The following is a 13,237-nucleotide window of genomic DNA, read 5'->3' as shown; positions in this document are numbered from 1 at the left end:
ATTAAGCCCCCCAGAAAATAGTGCCAGCCCACTGCCCGGAAAGTGTGTCACATCATGAATGCTTCCTGTATGACTCCAAATGGCTGGCACTGTTTCACTGCTGAAATTCTCACATTGTGAAGGGTGCATCAAAGGAGTCCCTTAATCTGCTTAGTACAGTAAAAGCCGAAAGCCAATTTTATCACAGCCCCCAAGTCAATTATTATTTTTAAAGTAAAATATATACAACTTTGTCTTTTGCTACTAAAACCCACAAAGGGTTTTCATTCCAGGAAAAGCTTTTCCTTCCCCTTTGAGGATTTGAGGAGGCATGAATCCCATCAGTGTTCTCGTGCAGCACAGAGAGATTATTATTGGGTGATATGCTGTTTCCTGATAAGAAACCAGAGGAAAAAATTAAATCTCATTTGCACCTACATTCTAAAAAAGATGGCAAATGAAATCTAAGAACCAGTTCTAAAAGTGTAACCTCTAGGGGATTTTTCTATATTTCTTTGTCAGCATCAGTGGAGTAGTGGCATATTTTGATGTGTCGACATTCATCATGACCGCCTCTACTACAGCCACATTCATGGGGAGAATTCACAACCATAAACCACGGGTGCCTCCACAATATGTTTTTATTTAGGCAGGGCAATGTATATTACATGCAAAATAAATAAATATCTGACCAGAAAACATATACAAGAAATCTAACCATATTTTTAAAGTATTTAAAATCTAGCTGTTTATCTATCTATTTTAGAAATGAATTCTTTCTTTTCTAGTCTCCACCTTCAATTGCCCTAAAACTCCATTCACTCATCATTAAACGACAGATTATTTGGACCGGCTAATAAGCCAAAAGATTTCATTTAATATGTTTTAATAGTTTTTGTATGGATTTTATAATGTTGTTTTAATGTTTTAATTGTATATTGTGGATTGTTATGCATTGAATTGCTGCCAACTTGTAAGAGGCCTTGAGTTGCCTTCAGTCTGACAAAGGAGGGATAGAAATATCGTAAATAATAAATAAATAAATAATTTTGAAAAAAATACATATTTCCTATGCAAATTTCCTAATATTCTACATTTAAAAACCAATCAACGGCCCAATTTTCCCCAGAAGTAAACACTATTCTTTACTTAATGGTCTAAAACTATGGGCGCCTGGCAGATATTTCACATTTCCAAGTAAATTACTTCCTGTTTATTTCCGCTGTACGATTAAAATATCAAGCCTACACCCCACTGAATACAATGTAACTTATTTTTGAGTAGATAGGTGATTGAAAATGCAAACTAAACAACATTTCTACAAAATTTGTCCTGGATCCAAGAAGGATAGAGTACAGTGTATGTGTGTATTCAAGAAATTAATAAACAGAACTTTAAAAATGTGTGTCAAGAGCAAACCGTTTCGACTTTCACTTTCATTGTTGCCAAAGACAAAAATCTTTTTAATCAGACATAAATAAGAAGGTATATTTCACCATTAGGACTTTTTCAATTGAGAGAAATCAATGAAAATTCACATTATTTTTAAATGCACTTCTCCCAAAATGTTGTTTCTGTGTATATTTTACCCTAAAATACCTAGATTTGAATGCACCTGGAAGCACCATGCACACACCTCTGCTGGTACTGTAATACAACATATGCATATTTTATTATGCCTTTTGGTACATATTGAGCCAAGATATGGACTGCAAAATTCAGAGGATGAATGAGTATCTTTGACCCATGAATTAGCCCAAGAAGTGCAGTTCAGGCCTTTTTCTTATAAATGCGGACAGAATGGAATCCCCAGATCATCTACACATATGTTACATATATTGATAGAAGGCAAATTAATCTGTCAAATGGATGTAGAGGACAAAAAGCACTCAGAACAACAGCTGGGCTATTGTGTAGTCAAAACTTTCATGGCCAGAATCACTGGGTTGCTGTGAGTTTTCCGGGCATGTTCCAGAAGCATTCTCTCCTGACATTTCACCCACATCTATGGCAGGCACCCTCAGAGGTTGAGGGGTCTGTTGGAAACTAGGCAAGTGATATATAAACCTCACTTGCCAAGTTTCTAACAGACCCCTCAAACTCTGAGGATGCCTGCCATAGATATGGGCAAAATGTCAGGAGAGAAAGCTTCTGGAACATGGTCATACAGCCTGGAAAACTCACAGAAACCCAACTGGGCTATTTATCTTAGAATTTAACTGCAGGCATTAAGGTGCAAAAAATATATTAAAAGTAATACATGTATCAGCATCACTACTATTTTGCGAGAAAATAATTCACACTAAGAGAGGGTCCATCATTGGCAACAGGACACTTTTTAAAAATATGATACCAAATCCCAAAAAACCACCTGTTTCAACTTCTGGGTTTTACCCACAGCTATATTGCTTCCCTTTTTTAAAATAAAAAGTCCCTTTCTATTTCTCAAAAAAAAAATTGTATGAGTCACTTCAAAAGCATTACTGGAGACAAATGTTGTCTCACTTTCAGTGTGAACTGTTAGACTAGAATAATACTGAAATAAATAACTAACTTTCTAACAAACCAGGAACAGCTTGCTATTAAAAAAATAAAGAAGTAATGTGTCATCTTGAAAGGTGACACATTCTTTTCAGGAATATGTGGGAACATATTGAGTATAATTTCCAGTTTCTATGGGTTACAGGGATGCTATGAATTTCGAGAGTTGAGCTTTCCAAACGGCATGTTGTGACACGTTAGTGCAGCGTTTCTCAACCTGGGGATCGGGACCCCTGGAGGGGGTCGTGAGGGGGTGTCAGAGGGGTTGCCAAAGACCATCAGAAAACACAGTATTTTCTGTTGGGCCTGGGAGTTCTGTGTGGGAAGTTTGGCCCAATTCTATTGTTGGTGGGGTTCAGAATGATCTTTGATTGTAAGTGAACTATAAATCAGAGCAACTACAATTCCCAAATGCCAAGGTCTATTTTTCCCAAACTCCACCCGTGCTCACATTAGGATATATTGAGTATTCATGCCAAGTTTGGTCCAAAGCCATCATTGTTTGAGTCCACAGTGCTCTCTAAATGTAGGTGAACTACAACTTCAAAACTCAAGATCATTGCTCATCAAACCCTTCCAGTATTTTCTGTTGGCCATGGGAGTTCTGTGTGCCAAGTTTGGTTCAATTCCATTGTTGATGAAGTTCAGAATGCTCTTTGATTGTAGGTTAAGTATAAATCTGAGCAATTACAACTCCCAAATGACAAAATCAATCCTCCCCAACCCCACCAGCATTCAATTTTGGGCATATCGGGTATTTGTGCCAAATTTGGTCCAGTGAATGAAAATACATCCTGCATATCAGATATTTACATTATGATTCTTAACAGTTGGAGAATTACAGTTATAAAGTAGCAATGAAAATAATGCTATGGTTGGGGGTCACCACAACATGAGGAACTGTATTAAGGGGTCGTGGCATTAGGATGGTTGAGAAACATTGTGTTAGTGTGTCGGCTGCAGTGTGCAGGTGTGTCAAACAAACATAACAAGAAACCTCTGAGTCTATGTGAAATAAGCAATAAATAACATTTTTAAAATGTATGATTTATTGCTGAATTACTGTGTCACAAAAGGATTTGTGTTTAAAAACTGTGTCACCAACATGCAATGTTTGGAGAGTTCTCTTCTAGAGATTGCTGTCATGAACAAGGATGCCTTGCTATTGATATGACTGCAAGTTACTTTTTTCCAGTGGTTTCAATATGTACAGATGACTTTTCCACTCAAAATGAAGAATGAATTGTTGTGACACACAAGAACTTTACTCAGAAGTGAAGGAGACACTCTGCATGTGCTCAATTCTTTTAATAAAGCCCCAGATTTGAGTGCTGATGAGCTCAGTTTAATCCTGGGCTCACTTCTTGCCCACCCACCCCAAATCTAATTCTAGGGACAGATCTTAAAGGTTAAAGGATTCTACTTAATTGGAACTTTAGAACTTTATGTAAGACATATATAAGGTAAGACACATGTCTTTGAAAAGAACCTACCCAGTAATACCTTTGATATGACGACACAAAATGCATTTCAAGTAGTGGATGTTGCTTTCTACATTCAATTTGCTTTGTCAAACAACAAGGTGCTGGCAGGCAATGCTCATATTAAGAACAGGTCAGTTGAAAATCTACAGTTCAGGCTGTGGGATCAGCATGCAGATGGTTGTGCATGACCTGATTTTGAAACCAAACTACTGCCAGCCTTTTAATAGTTAGAGGCATTTGTGCGTGCGCATATCCGTACATGAACATTAAGGATTTTTGCTCCATTTAATATCTAAAAATGAAGCAAAAGAGATAATCCTCGTTAAGGAAACACAGCAGTTCTAATCACAACTGCTTTTTTAAGTGGACCATAGTTTTAATAACACAACTGATTAGAGTCTATTGCAGCAAGTAACTGGGACCAAAGAGCAGAATGTGAAAAGAAGGGAGAGGAAAAGAATAAGTCCCATATGTTTGATATTATTTTCACCTTTAAATGAAGTACATTTCACAAACTATTGTTTCCAGGTAACTGCATCACACAATTGTGGATTTCTCCATCTACACATTCCCTTTAAAAAGAAAGGAGGCCTTTCTTGCCTTATATGTCTGATTTCTAACTTTTGTCCCCATGCAAGATACGTATTATGTGAACCCCTTAACTCCCAATAGCAAAATAATAAAAATAATAAAAATAATAGAATTGTTAAAAATCCATGACGATTGTTGATTCCATTCTATTTTCACTCCATGACTTTCCCTCCATGTGCAGTTTGTCCCAATTCAAGGTGCAGGTTATCACCTACAAATCCCTAAATGGTCGGGACCAGCCTATCTTCATGATCGCATCTTCCACTACGAACCAGCATGTACCCTAAGATCATCTGGAGAGGCTCTTCTCTCGCTTCCACCGCTGTCTCAAGGACAGCTGGTGGGGACGAGGGAGAGGGCTTCTCGGTGGTGGCCCTCCAGCTCTGGAATTCCCTCCCTAAGAAGATCAGACAAGCACCCACCTTGTCCATTTTCCACAAGGACTTAAAACGTGGATGTTCCATTGTGCCTTTAGCTAGCTGGTTCACCAGAGAACTGGCTCAACCCTATCTATGCTCCTAACTCCAACTTAATGGCCAAACGTATTCCCTCTAGCTTGGCACATGTGAATTTTTGCACTTTCCCTCGGCTCGACTTAGGAATTTACTGCACTTACTTGAGCCCAGCTCCAATTTTGTTTTCAGCCCTGATATTGTTTTTATGATGTTGTTGTTGTGATTGTGTTATGTTTTTATCTTATTAATTTTAATGTGGTTGTTTTTATCTGTAATTTTTGGGCTTGTAAGCCACCCCAAGTCCCCTTGAGGAGATGGTGCAGGGATATAAAAAATAAGTTATTATTATTGGTCCCTAGGAAGCAAAATGGAAAGGGAGAAGCTCTGGGAAGCCCAAACATTTCATAAAGTTATCACCAAATGCAATAATGTCATATTCCTATTAATGGGTACACCTAATTGAGTGTCTTCACTTTGTAAATATTTAGTTATTTGATTTATATCCCAGATTTCTCTTAAATAACACCCAGCACGGCTTACAGTATAAATTAAAACAAAACTTCTAAAACAGTGATTCTCAACCTGTCCCCGCCGGTGTTTTAGCCAGAAATACCAGCCAGTTTTCCAGCTGTTACGATTTCTAGGAGATGAAGGCCAAAACATCTGAGGACCCACAGGTTGAGAACCACAGGTCTAAAATAACATAAAGTACAAAAGTTTTTAGAAAGCATTATGCCATACATCCAATCAAAATACTATGCTGAAGATATTAATATTAATACACTTAAAACACATACTTCATACTGAAATACTAAAATACAATCTGTCCAGTTCAGCTATATCTGGACAAGTTAAACACTCCCCATCACTCTCACCATCTTTTTTTAAACTTGCCATTTATCTGTCATCTTTGCCTTTTTACAAGAAATCTGCATGGGGCTTGAAACGCTTGAATTGCTCTTTCCATTTCCACCAGGGAGCTGGACCAATAAATACCATTCCAAACTATTCTTTCACAGCTTGCCTGCCATTTTAGCATTTACACTGTTCTTAATATCGACAGTAAACAGCGTGGAACCGTGATCTCATTTTCTATTTCAGTCAAACACTCTTGTTAGAAGCCTCTCAGCAGTTTTTGGCAGCAGTTATTTTAAAAATGGAGCGTGTTAATTACACACACAATACTGAAGGCTTCTGAAAGTCTTCTCTGTTCATTTCCATACAACGTTCATTCAGATAGAGATTTTTGGAAAAAGCAAAAAAAAGCTTTCTTAATCATGCATGTCTCAGTTTGAACTTTTTTTTCTGTGTGTCTCTTGATAATAATTTCAGTACTTTTGAAATGTCTGTGTTCTGAGTGGACGGATAGCCTTTCCCTTTTATGCTATCTAATTGTCTGGACTCGGGGAAACGAAGGCTATCTCTCAAGGTTTGCAAATACCAGAAGGAAGATGAAGGAAACAGCCAAATGTCTGGAGCAGGCGGTGCTTTGAAAGGTTACTTTTTAGACTACTGTACCAGAATCCCTCAACCAGTACCCACCAGGTGATTCTTTGAACTTTTGTTTGGTTTTTTTAAAGGTATTTTTTCTCAAGTGCTGGGATAGTAGTGATTTTCCATGTAGAACGGCAAGAAGGCTGTCTGTACTCCATTCACCTGTTAGCTGGTCTCTTCACAGCTTAAATATGTCATAGAAATGATGCTCTATAAGCAGAAAGAAGCTCCACCAGCAGGACAACCCTTTCTGATACACTGGCAGTAATCTCCACCAATTGACCACTGAAGGCAAAGGAGGCAAGGACATTCAGGTATCCATCAATGGAAGCTTTGGATTCACAGAACTCCAAGCCTCTTGGGTTTCCTGATAGGTCTCTAACAGGGAAGAGCAACTAGATTCACCTACAAGGTGTTCCAGTGTATTTCCTCCCATAAAAAAAGATCACACTCGCAGAAGTAACAACCTGTCCTCTCCATGTGCTGTGATCTAATGAAAGTCTAATTTGAAGTTAGGAGGAAAATGAGAGCCATGCTAGTCTGATCTTTCATCCTGTTTTAATGGTAACCACAGCTTGGGAAAGTTACTTGGTAGTGTCACTTCTAGGACGCAGCTCGCTGGATCTACTAGTAAACAGAAATCCCTACCGCAACTGTGGAAATGGTGTAAACTTAATGGCATTGCATGAGAGCCAGCATGGTGTAGTGGTTTGAAAGTTAGACTGTGAGTCTGGAAACCAGGGTTCAAATCCCCATTTGGCCATGAAAACCCACTGAGCGATTTTCAGCAAGTCGCATTCTCCCAACTTTAGGGGATGACAAAAGTAACCCCCCCTCTGAACAATTCTTGCCAAGAAAATCACCTTAGAGGTACCTTAACCCAGATATTAGTTGAAGGTACATAACAACAAAAAGGCATTGCAATTTCCTGTGGTCCCAATCAACACAGCCAATGTTGAAGAATGGTGTCTACTGCAGTTCTACAGCATCTACAGGGCCTCACATTTGTGAACTGTGTCCTAGACAGTGGTCATCCTCACTGGTTACTCCTGGGAGTTCCAGCCCCAAAAAGTAACATGTGAAGCCCTACTCAGAACCAAGAAGTTATTCCAGGAACCCCAGAAGCATGGTCAGAAGTCAAAAGCCAACAGGCTCTTAGTAATATGCTATCTGGATTACATGTCAAGGCATATATTTCTTTACACCACAGTTATCAACATGGCCAGTGGGGATGGGTAGATTCTGCAACCTACAGCCCCAAACTAACTTTTCCAAGCTCTCTGCTAGTAGTAGCCAACCTGTCTCACACCTTCCCCATCCCTATCAGGCTAGTTGGCGAAAATATGGTTTTATTTTGCCAGAACGAAGTGCCTACTTGTAGCTGGCTTTGATTTCTTTTCCTTCCTCGGTACTAGCCTTTTGATTTCCCTCACAATTCTCTGCTTACCCCCATTTTCCCCACTGTTTAAAGTCTGTCTTAACTGCTAGCAAGAGTTTCTTTCTGTGTTAGTTTCTCTGAATTTAAGCCAGTACTCTGACTGGGGCCACACCATGAGCATTACAGTAGTGGCTGTGTCCAGTTACACCCTACTATATCAAAAATGAAAATAAAACTTATATTTGGCCATATTCATTGTATAAAATTTTTAAAAATCACAATCCCAACTTCTGACATCTTATGCTACAAATATGCACAATCTTTCCCACATTCACTGCCAACAGTCCAATTGTTTCCAGGCTGATTTCTGGATTCTAATGTATGGAAAGAGAAATGTGAAACTTTATTTTTAGTAGCATGTTCCTCATAATTTCTCTCCCCTTGCCCTATGCCCACTTGAATTTATTCTGCCAGAAAGTCTGATTATTTTTATTTTCCTCATTAAAGCAAGACCTATCATTTTAAAGTCAACATTTTTTGTTCCTTAAGGTTGCCCTGACTTTGCCTACTGACCATACTGGCATCCTCTTCAACCTGCTGTTGTCTTTCCTAATCTGCAGTAAGCATTCTTGCCAAGCATTTATTTTAGTGGTTTCAAATAACTTGCAAGCATCCTGAACAGTTTGACCTTTCTGACTCTTTCTTTCAACTTTCTTTTAACTAATCCCCTCATTTTCCTCCATTTTTAAAAAAAGTTTTCTAAAAGCATCGTGGTACTTTGAAATTATCCATGATTGTGTTGTACTGAAGGGTTTTTTTCGAGAAACATGTTTGAAATAGGAGATTCAAGTAATTATCTTTTTTAAAATTGTCTATAGAAATATACAGCTCAGTCTCAACAAGGATTAAAACTTCTAGCATTTGAGACTCTGACAACAGTTATTGTTTATAGACTTTTATTCAAAAGACGATGATGTTCAGAAATCCCATCTGAGTAATAACGGCCTCAGATGGGAAAGACCAATGGCCCATGTTCTTTGAGGTAAAGCACACTATTTCCTTGCTCTTTCGAAAAATGTCTGCCTGGAAAACACTGACCACATATATTCAAATGCACAACCACTTTTTAAAAATGGCAACACATTGCTTTGCTAAAAACTTTTGTTTCTAAACTAGTGGTTCCCAACCAGTGGTCCGTGGACTACAGGTGGTCCACAAAAAAACAGAAAAATGGTCTATGGGGGGGTCTTTCCCAGAAAACCTGAGTCGGTGCACTGTGGCTGTTGAGCAAGTGGCCCCACAGATATACCCCACTCCCAAACACACAACCTTCTCCTGCTGGCCCTCTGCTTCTCCTTCGTCCCTGAGCCCTGGCTCCTGTTACCACTCGGGCTTAGAGTGTTCCTCTCCCCTGGCCCAGCCAAAGGAAGGCGAGAGCACCCACATCCTCCTTTCCATTGCTTCCTCACAAGGAGCCAGTGATGATGAAGCTTCAATTGAGGGCTTCAACTGTCCCCTCCTCCTTGTAATTCAGTCTATGAACAGGGTTTCCTTCCTTGCCATTAAGAGCATGTAAGGAATTAAAAATACAACCTCTTCCCTTTTACCCAATTTTGTTTCCTTCCCTCCCTGTTCTTGAGGAGGCTGTTTCTGCCAGGGTCCCATTTGCAGTCTCCTCCTTGCAACCCAGACCCTGCCATCTGGGCTTACAAGGAAGGATCTGACATTGAGCAAAGGGGGGGGGGGGGCAAGAATGGAAGTGTTGGATCCTTCCTTCCTTCCCTGCCTGGGCTTGATTCAGCTATTGGCCAATCCCCATTTGCAGGATGAGGTGGCAGAGACTGGGTTACAAGGAGATTGCAAATGGGGCTCTGGCAGTATCTCCTCAAGCACAGGTAAAGAAAGGTTTGGACCTGGGCTTCCTTCCTTGCCTCAAAAACAGGTAAGGAATAAAGGATTCAGTGTCACCATTCCTGATCCCTCCCTTTGCTCAGTATCGGTACCAATTTTTGGGCTTGTCCCTTGTAAGCCGCCCTGAGTCCCCTTGGGGAGATGGTTGGCGGGATATAAAAATAAAGTTATTATTATTATTATTATTTTATTTTATTTTATTTACGGCATTTATATGCCACTCTTCTCACCCCAAAGGGGACTCAGAGCAGCTTACAATATATATTTCCATACAATATATTATATTATTAGCATAGTACAATATCACTATATTACTATATTGCACTATACCATTATATTGTAATATTATTAGTAATATTACTTGTAATGTAAATATATAATTATAATTATAATATTGTATTATTATTACTAGTATTATATTGTATTACATTATAATATTATAAATATTATTATTATTATTCTGGGAGGAGAGGCCATTATAAACACTAGCTGCAAACACAACTGCTGCATGAAGCTTAAATTCAATGAAAACTTTTACTTTTTTAAAAAATATAGAGACTTCCACAAAAGTGTATATCTCAGATCCACACTGGCACAGTTCTTCATTAAAAGAATCTCCTTAGTACAGATATCTGCCAGTGACAAGAGATAAAGTTGCATTAACCATTCTCCTTACTATCCCTGCCCACACAATCCATGCAAAGTTTACTATTTGCATTATATATAGGCTCAATGAAAACAAAGAATTAGCCTCAGCAATTTTTAGCTTCACATGGGAGTCAGTTTGTATATATTTGAGCAACAGGAGGCTGGGTACACAAACAGAATCAGTGTGTGAGGTTTATTAAATGATGCTCAATTAATAAAACAGGACCTCATTCTAGGTAAATATGCACAGGATTATCTAGTGAATGTTCTTTAGCTTTAATAGCCTATATTACCTCCTATCTGTATTGATTTTGAACAATAAAAGAAGATGGCAATACTAACATATTAAAAGAAGCAATAAAAAGATTTATTCTTTATAGCAGGAGAGTTTCAGAAGCACTTTGTCGTGCACACAGTTCTATGCAAATCTGCACAGAAATATTTCCCACAGATCTCAAATGCGTATATATTTTATAAACAAATATTAATTTTCCTTGGTCTGAAAGCAATGGGTGCTTAAAATAAAACACAAAGTGTAAACTACAGACAAGACAATGTTCTGTGTGATTTGTTATTAAAACAGCATTTCCAAATAGTGACTAATTTCAATTTTGTGATAGAAAAAACCACTGCATTAATCTTGATATGTGGAATGAGCTCAAACCAAGTCTGACTCACTGAGGAGTGTACCAAAAGTGATGAAAGTCAAATGCTACATTATGTTGTTTTTCAAATGTTTTGTTGTCTGTGAGAAATACAGACATGTTTATTTGCACCCACCACAACCCTATGGGGTCAGGAAATAAGTTTCAACAGATAGGATTCTTAGTGTATAACATTTCAATAATTTGTTTAGTTCTCTGTGTGTGTGCCTTCGAGTTGCCTGTTGACTTATGGTGAAAGTTTTCTTAGGCAAAGAAAACTGAGAGGTCAGCTCATTTTTCTGTAATAAAGCCTTTTTTCATGTCAGGAGCAACTTGAGAAACTGCAAGTCACTTCTGGTGTGAAAGACTTGACCATCTGCAAGGACGTTGCCCAGGGGACACCCATATGTTTTAATGTTTGACCATCCTTGTGGGAGACTTCTCTCATGCCCCCTCATGGGGTGCTGGAGCTGACAGAGGGAGCTCATCTGCACTCTCTCCGGATTCAAACCTGCGATGTGTCAGTTTTCAGTCCTGCCAGCACAAGGGATTAACCCATTGCACCACTGGGGGCTCCTTTTCATAGTATTCATTGGCAGTCTCCCATCCAAGTACCAACATGACTGATCATACTTAGTTTCTAAGATCAATAAATGGACTAAATTTAAGGTTATATCAGATTTGTAACGGAATAAGTTTTCTTTAAAATAAAACTATCCATACCATTATGAGTGGAAGAAGATACTACGTATAAATGCTCATTTTACTGGAATTACTGGGAAGGCTACAGAGAAAACTGTTGAGTCATCTTGTGCAAAACATGAGAGAAATGAAACATGCTCAATTATATTTAAAAAAAACATTTCATGGTACACACAAGTAGAGAACAATAAATGTAGTAAAGGAAAACCATGCAAAGTCAGAAGCACATCTAAAATTGTTAAGATCCGTTTAGTTCTCTGTACTGACAGAGGAAACTTGTCTTCTATTATCTGAGGAACTACTGACACCATTGGCTAATAAACTCTGACTGCACCCCAAAACACTGATCTGCAAGGTAGCCAAAGAAAGAATGTTGAATTAAAGTCTTTTCAATGGAATGAAGAAGTTACCTAATTAGTGAAGGAGTTTGGAACTGTCATTCAATGCCAAATGTATAATTAATGTTTTTCACCATCAATTTCCTTCCAGCTTTCCATTACAATTTTTAAATTTAAAAAGAAAAAAAACCAATACAATCTGCTACCATTAAAAAGAAATGGGCTAATGGCTGGGTGAGTAGGTGGGTGGGTGGAAGGGATGGAGGGTAGGAAGAAAAGGAGGGAAGGGAAAGGAAGGGAAGGTTGGTTGACTTCCAATCTGCCTTTTGTAGGTTGTAATGCATACAATGGCTCATAGTTTCTCAAACTACAAATAGAACAATTTCTTCCACAAACCTATTCCCATTAATTCTCAGAACCATAAAACCACATTTCTGGTTTTATGAAAAAAGAAAACTCTATCATTACCAATTTCTATTTAATAAAACCACATCAATCATTATATTTATGTCACAAAGCTGACCCTGTGAAGCAGTTGTAGTTTGGGGCAAAGCAGAGCCAGACAGGCTACCATTTTCCTTTGATATGATGGCATCTTCAGCCTGCATACTCCAGCTGGGTCAAGGAGGGAAGGCAAGTCTGAAGTGCCAGCCATTGAGTTTAAATCTCAATTTCCGCTCATTGGCTAGTGGGTCTCACTGCAATAGCCTGGGAAAAGCTTCACTCTGGTCAAATGGAATAAGGAGGTACAAAAGTTTCTGCTCAAAGTACATGCTTGGCAGTTACCTTCTCAAACACAGCTCAGAGCACACTGTAGGAATGCAAAAGGACTTATGGATATAAAAAGAAGTGGACTAGCATGTGCCACCACCTAATCAAAGCTCAGAGGTTGCTGCATTAAAGCACAACAGAACTTCAGCGTATGGCTCTAAAAAGAAAGGCATTGCTGAGTGCCAACGGTGATTTTTTTAAAAATTCTAGACTCATGAGATTTGAAGAGACAGACATAATTCTACGGATGAAATAATGTCTTTAAACACACTCAGAGACACACGGGCACAGTTTTATTATT

The 13,237-nt window shown here is 38.6% G+C and overlaps 1 protein-coding gene across 2 annotated transcripts in view; it reads right to left on the bottom strand.

Moving 5' to 3' along the window:
• The window catches only part of RASA3 (RAS p21 protein activator 3), a 169,112-nt gene that overhangs the window by 117,756 nt on the left and 38,119 nt on the right, over window positions 1-13,237 (bottom strand). The gene's annotated exons all lie outside the window — the stretch shown is intronic.

This window comes from Anolis sagrei, chromosome 3 (genome assembly GCF_037176765.1).
Source record: "Anolis sagrei isolate rAnoSag1 chromosome 3, rAnoSag1.mat, whole genome shotgun sequence".
Lineage (NCBI taxonomy): Eukaryota > Metazoa > Chordata > Lepidosauria > Squamata > Dactyloidae > Anolis > Anolis sagrei.
The sequence above is the reverse complement of the archived record's forward strand: the minus strand, read 5'-3'. Positions and strand labels throughout refer to the sequence as shown.